Source organism: Brachyhypopomus gauderio, unplaced genomic scaffold (genome assembly GCF_052324685.1).
Source record: "Brachyhypopomus gauderio isolate BG-103 unplaced genomic scaffold, BGAUD_0.2 sc40, whole genome shotgun sequence".
Taxonomy (NCBI): domain Eukaryota; kingdom Metazoa; phylum Chordata; class Actinopteri; order Gymnotiformes; family Hypopomidae; genus Brachyhypopomus; species Brachyhypopomus gauderio.
The window spans coordinates 416,402-434,491 of NW_027506868.1; the positions used below are offsets into that span (position 1 = coordinate 416,402).

The window sequence follows — 18,090 nt, forward strand, 5'->3', positions numbered from 1 at the left end:
CATTGTATCTTTAGATGCAGAAAAAGCATTTGACCGGGTAAACAGGAAATATTTAATAGCAGTTCTACACAAATTTGGATTTGGCTCATCCTTCATAAACTGGATCATAACCTTACATAGCTCTCCCAATGCACGAGTTAGGACAAACGATATCACTTCACAAAGCTTCACTCTGCAGAGGGGCACCAGGCAGGGCTGCCCACTATCACCCTCACTTTTCATTCTCTTCATTGAGCCATTAGCAGCAGCAATTCGACAAAATGCAAATATTACAGGAATTAACACAGGAACCACAAACCATAAGATAAGTCTTTATGCAGATGATGTATTACTTTTCCTACAGAACACACAAGCTTCTTTTCCAAATACAATCAAACTTAGACAGCTTCTCTTCTATATCAGAATATTCCATCAACTGGGGTAAGTCAACAGTTTTGCCTATAAATTGTAGTTTTCAGAATACGACCACCACTCCACTACAATCAGGTAATATTAGATACTTAGGCATACATATTTCCACTAAACTTTCAGATTTAGTGCAGTTAAATCATATCCATCTGTTAAAAACAATAGAGGATGATCTCGCACGTTGGAATGCTTTACCTAGATCACTCATGGGGAAAATCGCTACCATTAAAATGATGGTTCTACCAAAAGTCAACTATTTATTCTCACTAATCCCAAATAAACCCTCTGCTGCTTGGTTTAAATCCTTAGACTCAAACATCTCAAAATTCCTATGGAAAAACAAGCCACCAAGAATAAGTCTGAAAACCTTGCAAAAGCCAAAACTCAATGGTGGCTTAGAACTACCAAATTTTTACAATTATTTCTTAGCCAATAGATTACAGTACATTTTAAAATGGATTAAATACAACTTAATAGACAGCCCATGGTTGGACCTAGAACAAGCATTCTGTGGGAAAATAAAACTCTCAGACCTACCTTACATTAGCTCCAATATTAAGCGTCAAGACTGTTTTAAAAGCCTTAATATAAAAACTTCACTGACAGCCTGGTGGGAATTTCTAAAACTAACTCTGTCTCCACTCATCAATGCAAACTAACACCCATTTGGAACAATCCAGACATTTGTCAGAATAAAGTACTACTACATTTCACACCATGGCATGATAAGGGAATATAAAATTTTGAACATGTTATTAAAGATGGGTACTTTGTCACATTTCAGGAACTTATATCAGAATATGGAATAAGCAACAGTAGATTTCTTGAATATCAACAATTGAAATCAATCATTCAACAGAGATTCAACCGCAATCAACTGAATCTAGAAATATCAGTATGGGTAACTGAATTTTTAAATCTATGTACTCCTAAATTATTATCAAAACTATATAAATTATTGTTAAAATTTAATGACTCAATCTCCCTTCCGATAGCCAAATTGGAACAAGATCTCTCTATTAATCCAGATCAACACTTTTGGACAGATATATGTACAAATATTTTCAAAATAAGTAAAAACCCCAACTTACAACTTATACAATACAAAGTCCTTCATAGAACACACTATACAGGACAAAGGATGTTCCAAATGGGCCTAGCACAGTCAAACATATGCACCCACTGTACAGCCAATATAATTGATCACTATATGCATGCTATATGGGACTGTAGGCCTGTTCAGGAATTCTGGCAGAAGGTATGTGTAGACGTGTCCACGTGGTTTAAATGCTGCATCCCAACTTCACCCAGACTGTGCATCCTAGGAGACTTCAGTGAATTGGCTATGGAGGCAAACTCATCACACATAGTTCTTACTGCTCTATGCATCGCCAAGAAAACCATTCTCATGAACTGGAAAGCAAAAAAAAAAAACAAAGCAAAAAAAAAAACAAAACAAAAGTGACCAAAACATCAGCCAGAAAGCATAGGTACTGAGAAGTGGTCTGTGGTCCCCACCTGCAGAACCACTCCTTTATAGGGGGGGTCTTGCTAATTGCCTCTCATTTCTACCTGTTGCACAACAACAGGTGAAATTGATTCACAATCAGTGTTGCTTCCTAACTGAACAGGTTGGTTTCACAGAAGTGTGGTTGACGGAGTTATATTGTGTTGTTTAAGTGTTCCCTTTATTTTTTTGAGCAGTGTATATTTCTCCATATACCAGCATATAACTCATTCTTAAACAGAGAGCAGTTTCATGGAATTATGATAAATGCTTTCCTGAGTTTGTTGTGTAAAGCATAAATAATATAATACTTTAGCCGATGTATGGTGAAAAGATTAGTAGTTTTGAACTGCCCAAGAGGTATAATTTCAGTCTTTAAAATGAGAAGTTTTCCAAAACAACAACACAACCATCTCAGGAATGACAGAAAGTTTACATTCAGTTCCATTAGGTGCACCATTTAATTTAAAGTAGTGTTACAGCTGGCCATGAAGGTGATAAAAGCGTTTTGAGTACTCACGCACTGCAGCAATCATTACTCCCCATTAATGTGACTTTTTATATAACATGGGAATGCATAGAAGGGAAGCGGTGAAAATGGTGGCTTCTACTAAATGAAAAAAATAATCCATACATCTGGACTCAGAGAAATACTACAATACAGTTATAATGGATGCAATGCTAAGATTTTTCTTTACAGTTGTGATCAAATTTATTCAACCCCCAATGCTGCGAAGGGTTTTATGGAATTCAGTGCACATTTGTAATTGTGTTCATAATGAAATCTTACAAGGACTTGTTAAAGAACTAAATGCAACTAAGATAGCATCAATTTTTTTTGTCATAAAGTATTAAATGGCCTTTTTGTGATTTCTTCATTGACACAATTATTCAACCCCTTTACGACTACCACTCCTAAGAACAGAGGTTTATTCCAGTGTTTTCCATCAGGTATTGAAAACATCTGTGGATGTCAACGAGCAGCAATCAAGCATGATAAGCACCAATTAGGCAGATTTAAAAGGACTGTGATACTCAGCTCCTTCTAGACATCTACTGGTGTGTTTCCAAGCATGGTGAAGGCAAGAGAATGGTCCCAGAAGACAAGAGAAGAGGTTATTGCTCTTCACAAGAATGGCAATGGATATAAAAAGATTGCAAAGTTGTTAAATATTCCAAGAGACACTATCGGAAGTATCATTCGCAAGTTCAAGTTAAAGGGCACAGTGGAAACGTTACCTGGTCGTGGCAGAAAGAAGATCCTGACCGCGACTGCTGTGCGCTACCTGAAGCGTAATGTGGAGAAAAATCCCCGCGTGACTGCTAAGGAACTGAAAAAAGACCTGTCAGATGTGGGCACTGAAGTTTCAGCTCAGACAATAAGGCGCGCACTGCATAACGAAGACCTCCATGCCAGAACGCCCAGACGCACCCCCTTGCTGACTCCAAAGAACAAGAAAAGTCGACTGCAGTATGCCAAAAGTCATGTGGACAAGCCACAAAGGTTTTGGAACAGTGTACTGTGGTCAGATGAAACTAAATTAGAACTGTTTGGGACAATGGACCAGTGCTATGTTTGGAGAAGGAAGAACCAGGCTTATGAACAAAAGAACACCTTGCCTACTGTGAAGCATGGCGGGGGGTCAATTATGCTTTGGGGCTGTTTTGCTTCTAATGGTACAGGAAAGCTTCAACGTGTGCAGGGTACCATGAATTCCCTTCAGTACCAGGAGATCTTGGAGGAAAATGTGATGGAGTCAGTCACAAACCTGCGGCTTGGGAGACGTTGGACCTTCCAACAGGACAATGATCCGAAGCACACATCCAAGTCCACTAGAGCATGGTTGAACATGAAAGGCTGGAACATTCTAGAGTGGCCATCGCAATCACCAGACTTAAATCCAATTGAGAACCTCTGGTGGGACCTAAAGAAGGCAGTTGCAGTGCGCAAGCCTAAGAATGTGACTGAACTGGAGGCTTTTGCCCATGAAGAATGGGCTAAGATACCCATAGGTCGCTGCAAGACACTTGTGTCAAGCTATGCTTCACGCTTGAAAGCTGTCATAACTGGAAAAGGATGTTGTACTAAGTACTAAAAAATAATGTCACTAGGGGGTTGAATAAAACTGATAATGATGTGAGCACAGTAAAGACATTTGTGGTTATTCCATCATAAATATTATGTTATGTTTGTCTAATTTATAAGTGCCTCTTTGATATAATTGTAAATAAGATGACTGAAATGATCAAAATCAATGTCAAACTGGCCAAAACACTTTATTTCAGTGGGGGTTGAATAAATTTGATCACAACTGTATATATGGATATGAGAATTTAGGGCAGCAGAAAAATGAGCTACAGTAAATCCAAACTCATGATCCCTAATACTGTGCCCACTTTCAGTCTAGTGAATGAATCTGGTTGCTGCTATCCATGTGTAAACTCTTAAAGACATCTGCAAGTGTAACTGGGTTCATACCCTACCCCAGTAATACGCTCCACTCCTTAAAGCACTTGAGTTTGAAGTCACAGTTAATGAGTTTGACATTATGTATTTTAAATAGAATTTTTTCTGACTGAGAAAATTACCTCTTTCTATAATTTATTTAATATGCCCAACCTGCCTGCTGAATTATAAGATTGCTCACAATGACTGACATCTCACCAGACTTTGCTTGCTTTAGAAATTTACATAAGCTACAATATGTCTAATAAACAGATGCCAGATTCCAGCACACAAATAAGCTTCATTTTCCTTACTTCTCCATTATAAATCTTTTGCTCAATAACTAACTTGGTTTCTTTGAAAAGAACGTTTTAAAGTGCAACATTCAGTTGACGACCCCATATTCCGGCGAGATTACTAGGCCGCTTATTCAAAGCTCATCTACATCACCTCGCTTCTATTTCATCGCCTGAAGTTTAAAGGAAATCTGTTTGTTCCTGCAGTTGCTTTTGTTTTTACCTGAAGTACTCTGTGGAACTGGTGTAATTATAGCAAATACCCCCAGAGAACCTTGAGTTTGAATGCGGTTTATTTTTAAAATGATAAAGAAGTGAAACTGCAATCAATAATAGCATAGCACAGTGTTTCAGTTTCTAGTGTTTCAGTGCAGTCTTACACATTCCACAGACCTTATAGTGGAACCTCGGTTTTCATCATTAATCCACTCGAAATTCCTGACAATAAAATGGGGTGAAATGGGGTGAGTTTCCAGAAACGTTCTTGGGTGTGTTTCCCAAACGTTCGTAACTCTCAGTACTTCGTAACCTCGTACTTACGAATATTCCAAAATTAATAAGTGTTTCCCGAAATTCTTCGTAATTACATCGTTCGTAAGTTAAGAATATTCTGACCCATTCGTAACCAGTGTTGAGTAAGTTACTTTAAAAATGTAATTCGTTACAGTTAAAAATTACCTTGTTTAAAATGTAATTGTAGTGTAACTTTTCGATTACTTTAAAAAAGTAATGTAACTAATTACTTTTGGATTACTTTTTGATTACTTTAAGGTTTAAATGAGTATTGACCCATGTTCAATATTTAATTTTGAGAACTGACAGTGTGAACCTTAAAAGAGTACTAAGCTGAGAGGGAATTGCTTACAGGCAATCACAGGAGGTCCACAAGAAGCGATGCCTGCACCAGGCATGTAAGATTCTCAGACTCCTGTCATCGGGCCATACTCTTTTTTGCTCGTCCCCCAGGCTCTACCATTTTCACAGTTTGCAGACTAACACAAGCAGGTTCAGAAACCACTTCTTTCCCACAACGGTCACCTTATTGAACTCTTCCCAAAGACCATTTTTTCCTTCCCCTCTGTCCATACTGTCACGTCTAGCTCCGCCTTCCGCCCCAGTCCTGTGTCATATGCCCTAGCCCTACCTTGTTTCCTGGTTTCCATGGTTCCCTTCTGTTTGTCACACCCCTGTCCTCAACGTTTGCACCTGTGTCTTGTTTTCCCCTTCCGTCTTGTGCATTTAGTTCCTCCTGTCTCATTCACTGACGTCAGCCGTTTGCTGTGCTTCTTCGTCTCCCGTGGTTCTTCATAGTTTCCTAAGTACTCCTTGTTTGTGGTTCTTGTTTGTTTATTCCTAGACTCTGTTTAAGCTCTTATGTGCATGTTGTCTCTATTTTCGGTTTCTTACTTGATTTGTGTATTGTTATCTCCAGTTTCGGTTTTGTAAATATTTCTTAGTTGTCTTCCTCAAGGGTGATAGTGGGAAAAATTCCTGAGCCTGAAATTTTTCTGAGCGGGGGGGAGTGGAAGTGTACCATATTTTGAATATGTAATAATTAATCTTAAATTTATTAATAATAAATAAATAAGTCAGGTAATCATTATGGTGAAATTAAAAAACTATTTTCTATTAATATTCTGAGAAAATGCTGTAACCTAAAGATTCTGTTAACACAATTAGACAAAATATGTTAAAAACAGGCATGATTAATTATTTATTCATTACTGTTAGTAAATTATAGGATACCAGACAACTCAGAGAAATTATGCAAATAAAGTTTAAAAGAATTACAAGTATTATGATTATAGTTAGTTTTAATATAAAAAATATTTAATAAATATTTTGTGTTGGATTATTAGGACATACATTTTGTGCTTTTGTTCATGTATTACACCTTACGCCGTAAGGCGGCCATGATGAACCAGATCGTCTGACCTGTAGTGGCTCAAAAAAACCTTCAACTTCATCAGAATAAAGATAAAATACTGAACTGATCTTGTATCTACCTCTGAAACTCTTCCAATGTCTGAAATACAGGTGGTCGCCGGCTTACGATGTTGATCCGTCCGATCCGATTCGGTTCAGACTGTACGTAAATAACGTACTATACGCAGTTATCCTATCCTAAAGCTAGCCTTTTGGTGAATACCTTTATCCATAGCTGCATTTAACTAAGGCTAAAGGCCTATTCTGATGCCGCGCACACCAAACACCAAATTTCGTTTACAACACAGAACCACTGAGGTCCAAACAAGGCTTTATACAGTAAATGGGAGATGTGTCGAACCACGAAAAATCATAACTCGGGAACCTCGTAACCCGTGGACTGCCTGTATGATTAACTTCTCTACGTAGTGTCCGAAAATTAGAAGGCGGAATGACCCGCAAGTCAGTTAAGTGACACCGCCGTCATCCATCCAGCGCTGATGATCCAGTGAGAGGATCATATTTCGGCCTCAAAACAGATTGCACGCGCGTGTGGTTTATTATTATCATTTGACGGATTTCCCCCCCCCAAAAAATTCAAATGACGGAAATCCGTCGTGGTGATGGAGAACTTTAACCCATGCACTAGGCGAACCATTTTTTTTTCTTGCGGACACGTCGGTACGCCGTAATTCCGGCGTGGCACCTGAAAACTATCAGGCCTGCTTCCTTCTAGTCTACCCAATCCCGGTTAAGTAGACTAGATTGTAGATTTGATTGTTTGCTGTTTTTCCTGTAGGTCTCTGTAGTCTTAGTTCAAGGTCCCGTTGCTTGCTTTATGTTTGTATTGTACTTAGATGTGGTTACTAGCCTTGGTGTAATGTCTGTACTCTGTTTCTGTAGTTTTTCCATTCTCCGTTAGTTGTGTAGCGTTTCTGTTTGCACTCAGTTGTTTGGTCATTATTTCTTTATTAAAATTATTGAAATTTGCAATTGCGTCATCCACTATCCACACAACATCTGTACAGTGTTCCTCTTCAATTCACATCTGTATAACCCTATCTACAGTGGAATAGGATAATCTGTATATTATCTGTATGATTCCATTTGTATTAGAGGTGTGCCCAAAAATCGATCTCATTTACTACAATTCAGAATCAATTTTAAATGTCCCAAAATCGATTCTAAGTCGTGGTGAAGTCTCGCGTTACGTAATTACAAAATTATACAAGACTTGATGCAGCAGGTTCTTGGACACACTTATGCACGGAAAAGTTTTTTAAAAAATGGAGGAAACAGATATTCAACCTGTCCCGTCTTCGTTTAAGGCAAAAATATGGGTTCATTTTGATTTTTACTGAATGCCGGGGATGACCGAATTTGACACAGTGAAGCTCGTGTGCAAGGCTTGTGTATCGCGGTGAGCACAGGAACATACACACCGCGTGAAATAATATAGAGAAGGGCGGACCCAAGTGCCGGCTCGCAAGAGCAAAACGTTTGACACTTGTCAAATGTATTAGCAAGAGGGAAACGCACACAGCGACCCAGAACAAACAACCAAAACAACGCGGAAGATTCAACACGCAAAAGAATAGAAACCAAATCCATGAGGGCATGGAATAAATATGAAACAAAAAAACAACACGGAAAATACAACACGTGAAAAATAACACTCAACCTTAGAGAGACGGGAGAAAGAAACAAAATAACAACAGTAACTAAAAAACAGCGCGGATAAATAAAAATTAAAACCAAGGACACCAGGGGAAGTAACTGGCAGCAGGCAAAAAAACGCCACAGCAAAATAAAACCCTTCTCAAAAATAAAGGCAAAACGGATAGGAAGAAATACAGGATTGGGAAAACTTGAGATGGGTCAGGAAGCGTCGTAGGAGATAGATACTCAAATAAGTAAAGAGAAAGCATAAGAGAGAGGTGGCGAGACACCATTCAGCAGTGAATCACGAATCACTGCTGATTACGCCGGTTTAGTCTGGGACTGACTCTGGTGCCCCTAGCAACGGCTGGGAGTACAGCATCCGAGGTAGCCCTGACAGCTTGCAAAATGAAGCTCAAGAATTTTGGTAACACAACAAAAAGCATTTTATTTTACCAAAGCACTTTATTTTTGTTAATTAAATGTGAAAGACATTTTTTCTGTATTTGTCATTCTGTCTTGCAAAGCAGACTGTAGTAGATCATGCAGATTTTGTCAATGTCAATTTTATTTATAAAGCACATTTCAGACAACGGAATGTTGAACAAAGTGCTGTCCAGCAATTAAAAGACAAGACACACATAAAACATACAAATATACAAAACACAATAACTTTTAGTTTCATTAAAAAGTCAAAGAAAAAAAAGATTTAAGCCGGGATTTAAAAACCAACAATGTAGGGGCACTTCTAACGTGCTATGGCAATAGATTCCATAATTTGGGAGCTAAAACTGCAAAGGCACGATCACCCCTGTGCTTCAGTCTAGATTTAGGGACCACCAGAATAAGCTGATCAGCAGATCTGAGTGACCTAGATGGAATATACGACTGCAAAAGCTCAGAGAGGTATGTAGGAGCTAAACCATTCAATGACTTATACACAAAAAGCAAGATCTTAAACTCAATTCTAAAATGGACAGGAAGCCAATGAAGAGAAGCTAATATAGGTGAAATATGTTCTTGTTTTCTTGTTTTTGTTAAAAGCCGAGCAGCAGCATTCTGAACCAACTGTAGCCGTGAGATAGAAACCTGGCCAACGCCAGCATAAAGCCCATTACAGTAATCAAGTTTGGATGAAATAAACACATGCATAACCTTCTCAAAATCCTGGAAAGATAAAAATGGTTTAACCTTAGTTAAAAGCCTCAGTTGAAAGAAACTGGATTTGATAACAGAATTAATCTGTTTATCCAATTTAAAATGACTATCCATTATCACGCCAAGATTTTTAACATAGGGTCTTACATAGGTGTCCAAAGAACCCATGTCATTATAAGGGGACTGAGTGACACTACTGGGTCTAAAAATCAATATTTCAGTTTTATTTTCATTGAAATGTAAAAACTTTAAAGCCATCCAAGCTTTGATGTCCTCAAGACAATCTAGCAACAGTTTTAAGGAATCTAGTTCTCCTTGTCGTAACGGCAAATAAATTTGGGTATAGTCTGCATACATATGAAAATAGATACCATATTTCCTAAGAATGGATCCCAATGGAAGCATATACAATGAAAATAAAACTGGTCCAGGAATGGAACCCTTGGCAAATGGGCATTTTATAGACTGAAGCAGAAATTTTTATAAATCAAATCGTTTTTTAATCGAAAATCGTTTTGAATCGAAAATCATTTTTGAATCGAATCGTGGCCCGCAAAATCAGAATCGAATCGTGAGATAGTAAATGATTCTCACCCCTAGTATTTATCACATTTATTCATACCATGCTATTTTTCTTTGCCCTGTGCACTGTACTGCCATAACTACATTACACATACATGCATTTCCCTAGGTAATTTATCTATTCTGCACATATCTATTACCCATCTTTACTTACACTAGCTGTAAATAACTGCACTTTATCTCTAAATACTGTATTCTATACAATCTGCACTCCAATGATACCAATTGGGTAGGCTAGGTCGTGTCATAGACATCGACAAACGTTTTTCATGCATCAACACCAAACAGTCATAAATATTTATTTGATACCGTCTGTCAATGTCTATAATAGTCATGTATGATTCCAAAGAATACCTGTTTAGGACTTTAAACAGTTAATTTGGTTAGCCTGTAAATCAAGCTAGCATGCTAAAAGACAAACACATTCAAGTGAATGTTAGTAGCTAGCCCAGCAGGTAGCTAACTATGGAAACCACAGTGTTTGACAGTCAGCATACCTTGCTGTTAGCTCGCTTACAACCTCAATAGTGGTTGCCTTCTGATCGGAAATAAACCTCCAAACTCTGACATTCACAGAAAGCAAACACTGCTTGCATTGGACAGTTAAATTTGAGCAGTGGCGTGCACACATAGACCTCAGGTGGTGCTAAAGCACCACCAACTCTGCCCTTTATCAACGAAAGTGCCCTTTTGAAACTTCGTTTTTTATTATTATTATTATCATTTTACTGAGGTCGGTTTGAAATGATCTTTTGGAAACCTGAGCGATTAAAAACAATGCCCTGAAATGCGCCACCACCTTGCACACACCCAACCTCTCTCTTCCTTTAACACCAGATGCGCTGCAGCAGCAGTTCAGTTCAGGGAGTGGAAGGAACCGTCTTCAGCACAGCACACACGGTCACAGATAGACTTCTTCTCCCGTACACACCAGCCATTTCACATACACATCAAGTCAAATCATACCGTTTGCCCTCTAAGCCCAACGTGAAATCATTTTGTTGTGCAGTAAAATGTCTCATACAGCACCAAACTACTAAGCATTTTTAGCCGATGGTCACCTGATAAACTAGTCGCACAAGCCCAAATCAATGATAGATAACGTGAGGACGATCACATACAAATAATTAAGGTAGAGTTTGCAAATCTATGTGTTAAGCTGAATGTTTTCTGTTGTATAGGTTTTGTTAGGCAACATAAATTAACACAATCGTTTGTGAAAGAAGAAACGGGAAGTTCCCCGTTACCTGTGAAAAATGCCCATCTGCATTTGTGTAATGTCAACAGTCAGTAGCCTATAACTCCTTCTCGTACTTTTTGGTCTTTTTACTGTCTTAATTGTAGGCCTATATTGATTTACTAATTGCAAAATATATGCAACAATGCCTGCAGACAGTGGAGGGTAAACAGAAGTTAACTGAAGGACTTAACAATGACTGTATAGCTATAGTTAATATTGGATATAGATTTTATCAGTTGGCGGTGTGACTTTTTCCATTGAAAACTCACGTTTAGAGAATGTTACTAATAAAAGTCAAATTTCATTCAACATGCGCTTGTAATTTTTTTTATAATGAATTGTTCCACGTGCGCTAAAAAGTCCCCCCCCCAGCACTTGCCCCCCAAAATGTCTGTGCACGCCACTGAATTTGAGCCATTTTCACTGATGTATGTGAAATGCTCCTTAAATTTCCAGTGCTTGAAGGCATCTGTCATTATTGCTGCTTGAGCTGAAACTGAACCACACGGTTGCTGCTCCAGCACAGAAACAAGCGGGAAACGGCGATATAGGGCGCAAAGCAATAAAAAATATCATTAAATATTTCGCAAAGGTTTTTGTTTATATTTTTTTATGTAACTAAAATTGTAATTCTTAATATTTCCAGAAGTAACTGTAACTGAATTACATTAATGCTATAAACCTACAACATTAGGCTCCTACAGCCACGAAAAATTTCACAAGGCTTGGTAAGGTCCATGTAGCCCACTCCCCTGCTGTGAAGGGATTAACGCCCATTGTCTTGGTAATGTGGTGGAAGCGGCTCACCCCCAAGCTTATACGCCTGCCAAAGCACAAGCGGCTCACCCCCAAGCTCATACGACTGCCAAAGCACAAGCGGCTCACCCCCAAGCTCATACACCTGCCAAAGCACCAAACGTGATACTTCACGAAAAACTTGAAGTTACAAGCAGACTGTATATGTTACCAATCCTACAACAAACAGCAGAAAATTTGTACTCGTGTTTCGAAAGTTACAATTCAAGCGCACGTAGAGTTTCTCTAATGAGTCCCGTCAAACAAAAATAAATAAAATTGTTTGAATCTTGCTCTTTGTATATTTATATAATATTTGTTGTAATTGAACACTTTCTGTTTCCACATTTGAATTCGCGTTTGAAAAGCTAAGAAATTATATGGCGCAATTAGCTTGATGCTAATGTTATATAGGAAATCCCATATCATTGCTAGCGGAAATTAGCATGATCGCGTTGCATCACTGATAAATGTTGTGATCAAAACAGCAGGCTAGAAAAGGAGAGGAAAAGACAAAATTGCTTATGTAAAATTATCCATTTTTACTCACAAGTACGTTGAATCGCGTCGTAGCCGGTGTTCAGTCTCACTTCCGGGTTGGCGTTGTATCTGAAAAATGGACATAAATTCCACCAAAAGTAATCCTTTTCTTTTCTGTGATGTTCAAAAGTATCCACAATCGAAATAAAAATGAACAAAATTATCCATGACTGCTTCAGTTTCGCCGAACAGTGTGTTCTGGGGAGCTTAGCTTAGCTTATGTTGCTATGCTAACAGACCCACATTGGAAATGACTAGAGTTTCCCAAAGCCTCGTTTAAAAGAAATCATCCACCAACCATGGCAAATGAGAGCTGGTTAGCTTCAGAATTAAGTAAACTATTGGTTAGAACAGCTTTCAATCACTTCTAAGGCGCCAGATTGTCTCAATAGGCTGATTGGTGATATAAGTGGCATTTTCATCAGTCAAAATAGCTTTATTTGAAATAGTTTTTGTCTTTTGAAAAACTGCCACTAGGTAAAGATATGTTTACATAAATTTATACAAAAAAAATCCTCAGCTACATGAAATAGAATAATATTCTTGAGCAATTTTAACTTATCAAGATGGTACTTTTTGCACTCCTACCCCAAGGGGAGGCCAAGGTTTTTTCTTCTCCATCTGAGTCAATGGATCTACACACACTATCACCAACTTTTGCACTTTTGTCACCAACTTCAAAGCCGGATATCTTGCGATCGGCTGCATATAGACGTCCAAAACTCGGTAGGCATGTAGATGGGATAGGAAATTTTGAATTTATTGCTTTTGTTCGGAGATTCATTAATGTTTAATATGTTTTATAAGGCCATAAAGGAGCTGGGCCCGCCGGTGGGCCCACTAGGGGGCGCTTCTGCAGTATAGGGAGTTATGCTTTTCAAAGTATTTTATTTGACTCCACTAATTAAATGCAACAATAATTAGAGGGAGGAATATGGATGGAGGAATTCAATAAAATGTATTTTAAAAAATCATTTAAAAAATCATTGTCCATGCACCTTCTATACAGTGTCTGAGTAGAACTGAAGTCTAGAAGAAAAATATTAATGTAATGAAACTGCCGGGTGGCAAGGCAGTCTGGGTTTCGATTCTCGGTCTGGGCTGCTCTATGTGGAGTTTGCATGTTCTCCCTGTGCATGTGTGGGTTTTCTCCAGTTTCCTCCCACAATCCAAAGACATGCATGTTAGGTTGATTGATCACTCTAGATTGCCTGTGAGTGCGTGTGTGTTGGCCAAGTGGTGGACTAGTGACCTGCCCATGGTGTACCCTGCCTTTGCCCAGAGATGCTGGGATTGGCTCCAGCCCCCCATGACCCCGGATAGCGGGTTTAAGTGGTACAGATAATGGATGGAATGAAACTGCCACAAAACTGTAAAGGATTTTAAAAATTTGATATAATAAATGAATTTTTAGAGTTTGATTAGCTTTTTCTTTATATATCAGAGATCAGTAACTTCCATTTACATTCACTATGGTTACATGGCAAAGTATCTTACCTTGTTCAGTGAGCAATATGATTGGCACAAAAATTGAGGGCCTGGATAACTGAAACTCAGCCATTGAGAGTTGTTTGGCCATTATCTCAGATTTAACCTTCTTCTATTCCACCAATTCCATGTGATGCCTCTCCAGGGTTGCCAACTCTCACGCAATGAGTGTGAGACACACGCATTTGACTGTCTTCACACGCTCACGCCACACATTCGATTTCTCACACTGAAAAAAAAAATCTAGTTTATTAACCTCTGATCCATATCTATGATTCAATGAGTTGCTAGTTCGCTGTGGCGCCAACAACTGGCGATCGATCACGATATAATACTTACGTTCTCAACCCCCCAGGTTCAAATCTCACTCCAAGTGATCTTGAAAAGTTGGCAACCCTGTGGACATGATTGAAATGATCGTCCATGGCAACTTCCTGTATATCCGGGCGAGATCGTCCATTTTTCTGACACTTTCGTACTGTTCTAGTTGTTTGGTAACCGTCTGTATCAGAGGTGTTGGCTCTTTCTTTGGCCCCATTGTAGAGCTGGCGATGGGATGTTTTCACCAAGTTAGCAGTGAGTAACGGGGACAACGCGGCAACATTTTACTGGAAAAAGTTGTTGAAAACCGAGTTGTACGATGACTACTAGGGCAAGCAACAACCAAGGTTTGACTGTCCTAGTTTGTGCTAGTGTAACAGGAAGACTCCGTTACGGAGTATGCCTGAAGATATGGCCCTTTAAGGGCACCGCCCCTATTGAATTAGTGCCCATCACGAAGGGTTTTTAAACTCTCGTTTGTTCTCGTTAGCCCTGAAGCTGATTGATTGGACGGGACAAAGAGGTTTACCCATTCACGCAGAGTTTTAGCTTGTTCGAGGCTTTTAGAAGCTTGACTGGGTGTGTTTTGAGCTGCATGCGAGCGGTAAGTAGGATGATAATGGGATACGTTCCATGTTGTTGGAATAAATTAATTTGATTCGTTTGTTCGCGTGCTTTAGGTCGCTGAGGTAACCGAGTAACGGGCGATTAGAGATATTCCAGCCATTGCACGGTAGGGCTGAGCTTTGAGCGCAGACAATGTTTATAAATTATGTTCTTCCTAGTTAAAGTATGTTATTTTTTTACATGAACCATCAGAGTGCGCGTTGGAACTAGATCAATGTTTTCTCCCCCGTATTTGTTTCTCTTAAGGATTGGAGTTTTTAGCGTCAGACTGATTTGACTTCAAGTATGTTTTATGGAATGTGATTTATTGTTAGTGTGTTTTTTTAGCCCATCGGTACTGCTGGGGAACGGTAGGAGCAGAGCGGGGGAGGTGTTGCATATTTGGTGTTATTTGCTATGCATTTGAGCTTATTATTTGGATGGTTTCTCGTGAACGTGTGGTGTGGTTTATTTGTTTTGATTTGTTTGATTTATTATTTTAGGTGCGTGCCAAACCCCGCTGAAAAACCCCGCCAAACCCCTCCTAAAAGCTTGTAGCTGTACCGCACTGTGTTTTTAAGAATGTATTGTATTTTATGTCCTGTACAATAAATGATCTGCATCTCAGCCTCTGCAGTCCAACAATTTTATTTTCGCTGGCAGTAATCTAGCGCGGGTGAAACGTTACTGATTGGTTTCCCTCTAGTTGAGGGTGGCGTAGTCCAAAGCTTATCATAATTAACGCTGTATGACACTGTGAGCGTTACAGTAGTAACCCCAAGGTTAGGTAATTGTATATATTTTATCTTTTTTATGCCTATTCTCTTATTGTCATTATGCCTTAAACTTTTCTCAGGTCCAGAATGTGCTTGTTTTTGGCATAACATTTTTCTTCTTTTCTGAGGGGTACAATTTATAATTTTTAATAGCCACACTCATTTAAGTTGTTGAATCTCATTCTCAGTGTTATTTGTATTGAAATTTCACATAATTCCATCCATCCAAGTGCTGAGATTAAGCTCAGTGTAGTTTCTGTTGGAATGTCTCCATGTTCAATTTGAACTTCTAAACTTTATGACTTCTACAAGTCACAGTAATTATGTCACAAACAGTCACTTAGGGCCCAGTGGGGGACCAGTTTAGAAAAAGTTAATCTATTAGAATTTATGTTATTAGTTTTTTTGTCAGGTGTTGGGACAGTAGCTCCTCAATGGTCAGAAGTACTATAACACCCTGAAACACCCAACGGTACTTGATTGTGAACATAGGCACTGTTACACCTCATAACTGCATTTCACTCATTCACGCATTTCATTAAGAGTGTACAGGGGTGAGGTATATAGTTTTACAAGATTGTTTTATTACTACAACCTGGATCTGAAGGTCAACAAGACAAAGGATCTCATTGAGGACTTCGGAAATCCACAGAATGAGCCAAATACTCATTAGCATCACTATAAATTGCCAGCTGCTTTTGGTTTCTCGGCCTGCAAATCTCCATCGATGTGAGTGCAGCTGTTCTGAAGACTGGCAGTACATCCTGCAATACTTAAAGAAATGTGATGTAGAGGGTTTAGAAATTGCCTATTAGGTGTTATAAAAAAGACACTCCTTATTTGCTGCTGTCTTTAATATTAGATCTATGCAAAGTCTTTGTAATAATTTTTGCTTTGTTTTATGTGTCGTTACAGCAAGTTAAATGGTGGTGCTATTGCATACAAGTGGCTCACTTGGAGAAACAAGTTTCAGGTTCTGGGCATAGATCAGAAAAAAATTATATTCTTAACTTGTCTCACTCCTCATCAGTCCACAGTGCCACCCAGCTTGTGGCTTCTATGCTGCAAAGTCTGGTGCTGGCAACAAAACATTACATATTATTACAGCACCAAAAATGTCCACAGAGATGTTTGTAGGAACTCAGCTGGCTTTAATAATTGAAATTTATTACAGTTACAGCATGAAATACAAAATAATTCCAGTGTATTGATATGTAGTGGAGTAATTAGCTATACACTTTATTAGGTACTGTCACGTAGGGCTACGCCGCCCTCTCCCCGCTGTCACTCCAATGTCTGTTCCTCGTGTTTTCTGTTATTCCTTGCCCATTAGTCCCGCCCCTGTCATCATTGTTAGCACCTGTCCCTAGTTTAGTTCCGTGTTCATATAGTCCCTGTATTTCCCCTGTCTGGTTGTCGGTTGTTTTGTCTACCAGTCGGCTTATGCTTTGTTCATCCCTGTTCGCTGTTTTACGTGAGTCTGCTCTGTGTTTCAGTTACCCGTTCCGTGTTTCCCCGTTGTGTTGAGTCCATTCTTGAAATGCCCGTTTACCTTACCTGTTCTGGCTGCCCTCCTGGTTTGACCCACGCCTGTCCTTTCGATCATGATTTTGGTATTCCCTTGAATAAATCTCGCTCTTCTCAGCGTTTGTGTCCGTCCCCTCGCTCCGTGGCGCGAGCCTCGTTACAGGTACACTTTGCTGGTGACTGTGGAGGCCATTCTAGTACAGTGAACTCATTGTCGTGTTCAAAAAACCAGTCTGAGATGATTCATGCTTTATGATCATAATGCACTTTCTGCTTCCTGCCGACGCTGCTTCCTGCTGACCGACGCTGTTGCGGAGCGAATTTTGAAATTGTTTTCTAAAGTATAATAATCTATTTACGTGCTAATCTTTACCTTTTGCATTCCTAGATACATTTTACAGGTTTTATTCCGGCCGCTGACCAATTTTCTGCCTTCACAAATCAGCTAGCGTAAGTTTATATATCGGCTAGACACGGTAAGTGTTTTGATTTATTCATGGCTGGTGTTGGTTTGTTCCCGTGTTCGGAGTGTGGCATGTTTAGTCTAGACCCTTTCGCCACCGACAGTAATAGTGATAGTATTTGTGAGAGGTGCCAGTTAGTTACTTCTCTTGTGGCGAAAGTGGAAAGTTTAGAGCGACGCGTCCACTCATTATTGAGGGATAGAGAGACAGGGACAGGGTCAGTAGTAGGTGTGGACGCGCCAGGGAGAACTAGCGCCTCCGCGACTCCGGCGATAGAGCCCTCACAGCGGGGCGAATGGGTGACGTCTCGGCGGCGTAGTCGGAGAGCGAGGGCTGCAGCTACCGCTAACG

General features: G+C 39.3%; 1 long non-coding RNA gene across 1 annotated transcript; it reads left to right on the top strand.

Moving 5' to 3' along the window:
* The first annotated feature begins 14,841 nt into the window (after positions 1-14,841).
* Positions 14,842-15,599, top strand: LOC143485783 (uncharacterized). Its single transcript, XR_013123032.1, has 3 exons — positions 14,842-14,970; positions 15,047-15,099; positions 15,476-15,599. It is a non-coding gene; the product is annotated as an uncharacterized LOC143485783 (long non-coding RNA).
* The last annotated feature ends 2,491 nt before the right edge of the window (positions 15,600-18,090 follow it).